This window comes from Gymnoscopelus braueri, assembly GCF_963280865.1.
Source record: "Gymnoscopelus braueri genome assembly, chromosome: 4".
In the NCBI taxonomy this organism is placed as follows: Eukaryota; Metazoa; Chordata; class Actinopteri; order Myctophiformes; family Myctophidae; genus Gymnoscopelus; species Gymnoscopelus braueri.
The window spans coordinates 30,723,995-30,735,422 of record NC_137605.1 but is presented as its reverse complement, the minus strand read 5'-3'; positions in this window follow the sequence as shown (position 1 = coordinate 30,735,422).

Below are 11,428 nucleotides of genomic sequence, written 5' to 3'. Positions count from 1 at the left end.
CATAAGGAGGAGGGAGAATTGTATGAGAATGTAAATTGACTAGAATGAGAAGCTGCCAAGCGAACGCGCAGATGGCTGTGTCAAGCTGGCAACCAATGGCAGGAAGGGGGTGGCACGTGTCTGCCTTTGGCATGCCGCAAGCATCTGGCGAGAGTGGTACAGAAAAATGCGTGTCGCCCATCCACCCTCATTGCCGGTGCCCCGCTATCACCACCACCCCCATCCATATTAGGTTTATCTCACCACCCAGCGCACAGGAAAACAATGGGGCATGAAAAAAATCCAGTCTCTGCATCCCCTCTCTGCAGGGGTATTTTTGTTTGTGCTGTGAATGTGGAGGGTCAGGGTTTATGGTAATCTCATTTGGTGACTGACAGGGCAACGTGGAGCTCTGTCACAAAAAGAGAGAGAGTAACTCTGGTAAATCGAAAGTTTTATTGACAGGATGGACATTTCGTTCCTGGAGCACAGTTCTGACGCAAATTAGCTGATAAATGTGTTCTTTCTTTAGGGTGTGCAATTAGCTCCCCCGGATGCTAGCCCAACTGTATTCTGTCTGAGACTGGCTCTGATTTAGCAACTGGTCTCGAGCTTAGAGAAAACTCAAAATCTTACACATTATATAATTTAGAATATAGACACAGTATAGAGCATTAGATGTAGAGACAATGAGAAACAATGAGTGGGAAGCATGACTCATACTCCTCGATCCTGGGATGCATCTGAAAGCCAGGTTTCTCTCACTCATATGTGCACATGCGCGCGTGCACGTACATACACACAAACACTCTCCCTTGGGTCTGTTCCGTACCATTACAACAAAACTCATTACCAACCAAGCTCACTGCAAGGCTCATGCCATCGCAAAATGTTTACCTAACAGAGCAGATTAATAAACAATCTCACATTCAATTGTTTACCGTTTTCAAAATTAATAGTTTGCACATGCACAAGATTGCGATTTAGTTATTGATTATGTTTTTACTTGCCGTTTCTATATCGACATACTGTATAGATTTGAAACGTAGGGCACACCAAGTATTTGTGTTCAAATTAAATATAAAAAACAAACAAGATTTTAATAAATTTGCATTTCTGTGTGGTGCATGTGATGACATTGTCTTGGGGTTGTGTGTGTGTATGAAAAGGCACAGGGTGAAAGATTATGATAAAGGATGCCGATCAGTAACACCTTGAGTCAATGAGGTTTACAGGACCAGACTGGGAACATAAATCAAGGCGGGAATGTAAATAACAGCACTATAGTGGTTGAAGCAGGCAGCCAAAGCACAGCAACCATGATTGGACATTGCATTCATGATAAAAGGCACTTTTTAATAAAAAACAGGCCTCACCCACTAATTTTGGAAGCCTATTACAGCCTAATCTATCCACCCTTTTGACTGAATGGGTTCCCAGATTGATTACAGCCAAACAGTATCAAATATTAAAAACGTGTTTGACGCTCATTGTCACATGACATTTACCTTATTTGTTGTTTGCTTAGAAGCCTCAAAATATGTGATTCACATTTGACACATTTACAAGTGGCCTGTTATAGTGCCACCGTGATGCTGATTTGAAGTGCGTTCCTTGGCCTACTTGCCACTTGAACAAGAGATTTGACACTGATCAGTGGAGTAGTTTGCATGATTTGCCACAAACAGGGGCAAAAACATTATCAAAAGTATACATTTGTTTTTAATATCAATGCATTGCTGTATTAAAGATTTTACATATACATATATAGTATACATTATACACACACACATCCTAATTTAAAAGGGGCTTGTGGTCCAACTTCCAAATTAGCGTACACACACAGTACATACATAATTGTTCTGTGCGTGATGTAGTGGAGTGAGTCTTCAGTATCCAAAAATACTCAAGTAAAGTACAGATACTTACAGTAGTACTGAAGTTAATGTACTTTGTTTCTGTCCATTTCACAGGCGCGCCACACACACACACACACACACACGTTTTATAAATGAGACTAACAATCTGCTATCCCCACTATATGTGGAGATTCCCGCTAAGAACCAATCAATTGGCACGGACGGGCCCAGGAAGCATCCAAAACCATTCACCCAGCGACACATGTTCAGAGATATACAAGCCAAACTGGCATGCAAGCAACTGTATGGAATGGGGAGAAAAAAAAGAAAAAAAACCTGTGTGGTTTAGTTGTAACAGATTTGGACAATTGGCTCTCATAACTGTATCATATTACACACAAAAAAGAAATATTCCCAAATGCACTTGAATATTCATTATCATTCCTCCATTTTGGACGGAAATAATAACCACCGAAACGTAATCGTTCCAATATTTCAAAATACATGTCAGCCCTAAAGTTGCTTTGCAAGATTCAAAATTACAATCAAAATTCCTTACAGATGTACACAAATTGTGTCTAAGCAATAATGGGGCAAACGGACACCGGACAGATCTACTGACATGGTATAAGGACAACATGAGACTGAGCAAGACATATTTAAGTCCTCTGCTCCCCAGAATTGTCTGTCATAAAGAGGGTTGTGGCGCTCTATCCAGAGATATTAAGCTTTAAACACCAGTGTAACAATTAGTTTATTCAAGTATTGAATTTAGTACGACGATTTAGTAAGAAGACCAAATGAATGCTTGCACACAAACATAACAAAAGGAATGTCCACCTTCTTTGTTCTTCACTTAGATTATATTCATTTTTCATGAAACAACACACAAGACACAAGACAAACAAGTAGACATAAAATATGTTGCCAGACATCTTATCTAAAAAAAAAAAAGACAAATACTGTTCTATGTTAATAGGAGATTATTTGAAGCCAATCTTCTACAGATGGAGACTCCGTCTGTAGCCATTTACAAGTAATTTTAAAACTTTTTTTCTGTCAAGATATCTGTCACTCCCTGTAATTTCATCTGGTAAATAGAAATGTCCACCTTCAATACAAGAAAAACATGCCAGCGGACTGAGTGGAGGTCCGGAGGGCACTTTCCTGGAATGCCCTGCATGGAATGAGGAGAGTGTGTAAATCTAACATGGGAGAAGACCTCAAGTTCGTATCTACAGTGGAGTCAGTGCTGCTGTAGGGGGCAGAGACATGAACGCTCGCAGCACAGCAGGAAAGGGCCCTGTATGGCGTTTACACAAGAATGCGATGAATGACACTTGGTGTCACATGGGCGGACCACATCAGAAACATGGACCTCTATGGGGACCTACCACGGGTCACAGACAAGGTCAGAGAAAGAAGGATGAGGCTGGCTGGGCACTGAGTCAGGCACCCGGAACTGGTGGCAAGCAAACTGACACTGTGGGAGCCAACCCAAGGGACAGCCAGGAAAGGAAAGAGGCGCACTACCTACATAGACACGCTACGGAGCGACAGCAGAGCTAACAACACTGCAGAGCTCAAGACCCAGATGCTCGGAGGGTGTGGAGGGCAGCGATTCAGGAGTCCCGAGTTGGTGTTGGCTTGTCCGCACTCTCGCATCGCATGTATGTGGTAATAATATTATATGGCAATATTCTTTGCTTTAAGAAAATAATTGAAAAAGGTATATTCAAACTGGAAGGTGATGGAATTATTTCTTGAATGGGGCTATTATTAGAGATAAAAGGACTATTCCAGTACCCATCAGGGTGCTTGTAATGCACCATCACATCCAGCAGAGGGGGGTCTAATTAACTCTTCACAATCAGAAAAAGCTGGGGGCACTGGCAGATGACCGTGCTTGCGTCATAGTCAAAGGCTGCTGGATGTCAATGCAATATGCCACCTTCTGCTGAAACTATTCCACCCAACTGTTGGCTTTCATACACAAGTGCTTTACAGTATTATTCATCTTTTTAATCACACTGATATTTGCCTGACCCCTGCACTTGTTCCTTTCAGACACTTCAATTGTGGATGTTTTGGGCAGTAACTTTTGCTGAAACAGTAATACAGCAACACAGACTTGTGTTTTTAATGTGTTTAAAGTAATGGACTTCCCAGCCATAAGTCAAACGTTATCTGGCTTGGTAGGTATCGGTAAAGAAAAATTGGTGGTCACAATCTAGTGATATGTTTTGCAACTCGACTTGAATAAGAATATCATCATCATTGCCATGATCATTAATATGAACTCTGAACTGTATTCTTATTTATTTATTGTAAAATACGGTTTTGGATGACTATTTGTGAATTATAAGTGCAGCATTCACAAAGTATGGTGAATCAACTTTGGAAATGATCTTGTTGGAAGCAATACTTCCAATTATTTCATACACACAAAGAGAGCATTGTATGAATGATTTATGACCGAATACACACGTACAGGCCCGTGCCAGCAGTATACAAACACATTCTATCGCACAAAGCTAATGGAGCTAACTCAGCACACAATGTAGGGTTAGGTTTTTTTTTCCCCCCCATCCTGAAATGCTACCATGTTCAGTGACAAACCACACACCCTCAAGCTTACTATTTTATTCTCTTTCACTTACAGATGTACAAAAGTTAACCCACTGTCTCTCTCACACACACACACACACACAATTTCTGTGACATAATGATGAGTCTATTGTATCTATCAATATCTACCTTATGCGCAAGGCACACCCACAAACACGCTCACGCACACCGATGCCTACCGCAGCTTGGCCACGACCCTGTTTTAGATTACTTATTTTTGATGCAATTACCTCCCTTGCTGCAGGGGTTGTTGGCTTTTAGCTTCTCTGACATTTGTTTTCTTTCACTCTACTCTCAGGGGCATACCCACAAAGAATCCACAACCTTGCCTTCCATTTATCTGCTATTCCTGCCATGCAAAAACCACAGGCACTACCCCGACAGGGAATGCACAATTGGAGAAATGATTCCCAATGGAAGCAGGAGAATAGAAAAGGAAGATGGGTTATTTGCTGATGTGGAGAAGTGTGTGGAATGCACAAACATGCAAAGCCACGCATGTATATGTGAGGGCACACACACTATTATAAGCATTATGTGTGGAAAAAAAATTGAGAAAAGAGGCAAGATCTTTTTGTTGTTTTTTCATCTTTCTGTGATCCATGGTCATTTTAAAATTGGCACTTCTTGGGAAAAAGCCACAGGAAAAGTGCTTTCCTCAGCACTTGCACAAGTTAGACAAGTTACAAAAATATACCACAAACTTTGCCACACTTCACTGAAAGTCTCTTGGTAGATGCCGTGGCGTGACAACTCAGTTGTGGAGAAGCCTCAACGTGTGGAAATACTGCTGAAAAGATGTGGGTTCCTGATCCTAGAAGATGGTGAGAGGACTCATTTCCTAACCCTTCCTCTAAAATATAGACAGAAGGCATCTCACAGGGACTACAGAGTCAATACATAATAATGGTTTTCACGAACCATCTGTCAGTTATGTGGCCTCCCAGCGTGTCCTCGCCACACTCACAGCAGTGACACAATGTCACACGCCTGCTGACAACACGGTTAAAGTGTGAAATTGACACTTAACAGTATTTAGAGGGGTTATTGACCTTACACATTTGCATCATCCTGACATAGCCACACAATATTTCATAACTGATGTCTTAGTCGTAAGGATCTAAGCTTGTAGCCACTGTCACTTATGCAAAACACGGTACTGATCAAGTGACCCGAGTGTATATCATATATTTTCTATATGTATAAGGAACTGATGGACGGGTGGTGTCAGATGAATAGAGAGACAGAAAGGGAAGTAACAGAAAAACAAGAACAAAGACAAGACAACAGAATTCTTCAATGATAGTTGCCTGGCCACTGAGCCTGTTTGGTGACACATGCAGTGTTAAATTAACACTCAGGATTTTGCATGTATATATATGAATGAATGAATCAATCAATCATATGTCCGTTGAGCTGGCTAAGCCTGATAACTCCCTTTAAGATAACATACCAGGGATAGAAAGAAAGTGTGTTTATAATTTATATAGGCTAGCAAAGAGACTATCTAGAGAAAATAGCAGTGTGTGTCTATGTACTTAGCACGCACGCACGCACGCACGCACGCGCACACACACACAACTTCTTGTGGCACAAATTGTGCCATTAATTCTAAACTAAAACCTTATTATTCAGTCGCCAACAGATGAGGCAAGGATGATTCCCTCAGCGTTGTGTCACATTACAGTTGTGTTGCATCCTGTCTGGGGTCAGACTGGGTTTGACTGTGTCAAATTAACAATCATGGTGTTGATGTGTTGTGTGCATTTGGTGATGGGGAAATCACAATATGAGGGAACGGGTCCATGTGCATGTGTATATGTATGTATCAATGTCTGTTTGTGTGCATGATTCACAGTGCGTGTGCGTGTGAGAGTGAGAATACACACAGGGAGTGGAATCAGTACACAAAACCACGTTAGAGCTGTCACAAGCAGAGCTGAAATTGGATTAGTGTCACCCATGATAAGACGAAGGGCAAAAAAGGGAAGAGGAGAAAATTGGAAGAAAGGAAACGGCCATTTCAGCGCCACGACACCCCCCCTCCCCACCCCACCCCCGCCCCCTCACAATAATTTCATTTCAAATTCCAAGCACTGAATGCATAAGTGCACTGCCAGGCCATTATGGAGCCGGCTGAAGTTAATGGAATATTTATATGCAGGCTGTGGAATCCCAAATTTCCTTTCTTTTCGGAATGGTCTGCCCCCCGCCCATGCCCCCTCACCATTCTTCCGATCTTTCGCTCCAGAATTGCCTTTGTTGGAACTGACACACAATTTTTACATCTCCAAGAGCACTGTATTTCCACCACCTGCAGTTGAAAGGGCCTGCAGGGAGAGAATGAATGAGAGCTGCGTTTTGTCAGGCGCTATTAGCTCCACCACACTGTACCACATAGAAATCAATGCAAAGGGAGTAACAGGCCTCCCCATGTCCACATTTTCAAATGGCACCGGAAAATTCAATTAGGGTAATGCGGAGAGAGGAAGGTAGAATAAGGCTGTATTGGCCAGTGAGGTATTAACATAACTCTCAACAATAACATGGCCTTATTTGACCACAGTACTGTATAACAATGATCGAAGGGAGCATGTAAATGTGAGGCATGAGAGAGTGAATTTAACAGCAGATGGAAACTCAGACTGAGTGCAGTGACTGAAAAGGGGAAAAAGTAGGGGGCGGAGGGAAGGATGTTGAGGGAAAGATAGAGACGCTGACAGGTGAGACTGAATAGAAATAGAGAGAGAAATGGGAGCACAAGAGGGAGGGTGGGGGGGAGCTCAGGGAAGATATATAAATACAGGAAGAGCGAGAGGCCCTCCCCAGCTGCATAAAGCTGTAATAAGTCAACCTGGCGTAGTTAGCATTCAGCCAGGCTAGCATTATAGCCATGCCCCCGCTGTGTATACTGTAAAACCAATAAGGGAAGGGTATCATCATGGGATTGTGCTGGGGAAATATGGTACATTGTTGTGCAGACGGAGGAATTGCACTGAGAGGAGATTGAGAGATAGGAGGCCTAGGATACAGATAGACTTCCATTACATATTCAACCATGGGCCACAGGAGTTACAGCTCTAAAACAGAGCTGGCGATTTTCATTTCGCTACATCCCGGGATTCATCCGTATAGTGGTTGTGCAGTCACGGTGCTGTTACAGCAAGGGATTTACAATTTTATCAGAGAGGGGCCAGTGGTCGCAAAGGAGATGCACTGTATAGACAAATATGGGTGTATGGTTCAACACCTGATGACTTCCCAGTTTAGCGCAGTGGAAATGTTTGAATAACTTACTGTATGTGCTCAGTTCATGCTGATCACGTCATGCATCACGTGACTGAATGGTGAGCCTTTTTCTTATCTAAAACTGATATAAGCTTCATTGGGGCTCACTTTTTACTTGGGCTCAATAAGCTAGAGTATGCATGGTCTCCACTGCTGTCCCTGGGACTCTCCTGAGATCACATCATGGCCGTTAAGCTGGCTAAGCCTTAAAGATAACATGCCAGAGATAGAAACCAAGTGTGTGTGCGTGTTTATTTATTTTATATATATATATATATATATATATATATATATATATATATATTACGGGGAGATTGGAGAACCAGGGAGATTGAAGAAGGAGCGCTTGTTTTCAGGCAATTCTGTAAAACCAACACTAGAGGGCAATGCAAGCCAGACTAGAGGGAGGGTGTGTGTGTGTGTTTGTGTGCACGCACACACATGCGCATGCATGCACACACATTGTTTTAGTTTCTCCCGGACACACACACACACACACACACACACACACACACACACACACACACACACACACACACACACACACACACACACACACACACACACACACACACACACACACACACACACACACACACACACACACACACATGAAAAGAACAATTCTGTCCCTATCGGTTCACAACTCGGACGGCGCTAATTCGACTAGCAGAGCATCGGCCGGTCAGCGCAGGCACTCGCGCCTGGAGGCGCGAGGGCGCGCCTCCTCGGCCTCAAGCTCTGCTGAGTCGGCGCGCCTCCGTCATGGACAATAACTATTATCACGTGTGCGTGTGAACGCGTGTTCAGCATTACCCTAGCGTAGCTTCCTGGTTGCTACGTGGGGGGGAACAACAAAAGACAGGTCCGCGTCGCATCAAAGCCCCGCCTCGCCCCGAAGCCCCGTGCCTAAAAACGAGCGCTCTGTCTTCAATCTCCCTGGTTCTCCAAACTCCCGGTGACATATATATATGCAAAGAGACTACCTACAGTTTGAGAAAAAATAGCAGTGTGTGTGTGTGTGTGTGTGTGTGTGTGTGTGTGTGTGTGTGTGTGTGTGTGTGTGTGTGTGTGTGTGTGTTTATGTGCATATATCTACGGTATGTGACATGTGTGCCTGTGTGTGGTCGATACATCAAACAAGGGATGGGTATGAGCTATTCTCGCCAGCCGCCAGTTTGCCTTTTTTATATTACATGATGGCAGCAGCAGCTTTCTAAACAACAGAACCTCTTTCTGTCTAGGATGGAACTGAGGAGGGATGTAATACAGTTGGGACTCAGTGAAAGAAGATGAGTCATGTTAATGGAGGTGCCCAAGGCGACCGTGTGGAGTCGGTAGCTGGCACCATCAGCACATTGTTATCTCCCTCTCTGTGTCCCAGCTAAGAGCCAGCCATGGACCTCCTGGGTCGCCGCATGGCACAGTCACAGTCACACTAGAGGCCATTTAACTAGACAGCAGCACCTGGCAAATAGAAGGAGGCTAGGGAGAGATAGGAACTAGAGGGAAAGGAAGACATACCTCACAGGGAAAGTACAGAGTGCTCATTATCACTCAAATCCTACACTGGGGGTTACACAGAAAAATCCTTAATGTTAATTTAACTCAACCATAAGGGTCCATTTGGTTACATTTCTTTTTAGAATCACAAACGGATAAATTAACAGATTTTTATATTTTGTCACACCAAATATAATGACTACAGTGGTAAACATCACTCACTATAGGCCTATGCATGGTACGTACAATATACTGCAAGCCTCAAAGTAGAAAGATTACAAAAATAAAGAAACTAAATATTATTTTAAATTGTGTTTTTTGCTCTGTGACCTGAATAGGTGTTTCCTATTAAGGAGATATGTGTTTAACTTCTTCTTCTTTTATGTAAAGGACATTGTGCATACAATAAACATGCCGCACCTAACTTTTAAGTAATGTGATGATAAGGCTTGTGTTTCATTATGGGAGAAAGTGAAACAGTCCAGTATTGTTGCCTCATAAGACGACACAAAGAGAAACAATGAACGCTATAGGATCACACATGGGGACTTCATTAAAAAAATCCAAGTATCAGTGGATCACACACATGGACTTCATAACAATTCAAGTGTCATCTCTCGTAGCGTCTTGCACTTTTCATGCCCGCAGAATAGAACATTGAACAGAGGGTGTTATAACAGTGCCCCCTAATGTGCACTGAGAGAAAAGCTAAACATTTACACCAACTGCTGATACAGGTTATTCACATAACATTTTTCACATTTCCAAAACTTTGCCATTTGCACCAATTATAGCTCTTGCCTCTCTTTTTTAACCCACCCTTCCCCTCTTTTTTTGTCATTACACATTTGCTAGGCAACACACCTGCAAGAGGGTTCAGCGTTGATGAAACCAAACAACATTGAATAGACGATTATGATCATTTTTCCACAAACAGACAGTCTGTTTACCCACAGTAAAATCACAATGTAATTGTTTGGAACGCACACCAGAAACAAATGTCAGTTTAAAAAGTGAAAACTGTTATTATGACCTATTGTCAGTGAAGAATGTTTTGACAACAGTTATTTGGCTTTTAAGCGTGCAAATTAGTGAAGAGCAATCTGTGTAGGCTATGCTCAGGTTTGCAGGAAACATCCAGTATCTGCATCAGCAGACTGCCATATAATATCTCCTGTCCTTAAGCCATGTGTGTGTGTGTGTGTGTGTGTGTGTGTGTGTGTGTGTTTATAATAACAATTTCACATCTTTTCCTATAATGTGATGGCCAGAGACGTCAGGTTGAAAGTGGTTCAAATATATTTTTAGGGTATAGAATTTGCCTGTGTTGGGAAATGAGTGGACACAAAGTATTGATATAGTAAATTATACAATCATTCACATTATTGATACAATGGATGGATGGATGGATGGATGGATGGATGGATGGATGGCAACAAGATTCTAATTGCGTTGACAAAGATGCAGTATAAATACATAAGGATAAGGATAATTCCTTTAACAGGTCCGTTCATGAAAGTCCTTGCAGTCTTGTTTCCAATGAGGGCCTGTGAGCAATTAGGGGTTAAGAGTCTTGCTCAGGGACAAATTTCATTTCATCGACACATTTGCTGGCCTGGCCTGGAATCGTACCTGGGGCAACCAGGGCCTCTGGCTCCCTAGACGGGCTCACTAACCACTCAGCTATGGCCGCCCCTCATATCATCAACAATATACAGTATCAGGACAGTATTGTCTGTTACGTAAGAGCCATAACTATAACTATATCGTTCACACTTCCCCATTATATTTCTTTAATAGTCGGCGTGAATTCTGCCATCAACTTGACTATATTTTTTATAGTTATAGTGCTCATTGTGAATGGCCCTTAAGTCTATGGATCGAGCAGAGCGACCATATGTGGCATTGTATAACATCATGTCACAAAGGACAGTTATATATATTGCAATAATAATGTGTGGTTATTTAAAAATCCCAAGGCACTCTTGGTCTGAACTGTCTCACGGCACACCAGTTTGCCTCGGCACACCGTTTGGGAACCACTGCACTATCCCAACCCCCGTGCATTGTTCCGCTGTCATTTACACCTACATAAGGGGGGAAACGGCAACACGCTGAACAAATCAAGCAGAGGAGGTCTATGGTTTTACAAACCATTTCTGTCACCTTTT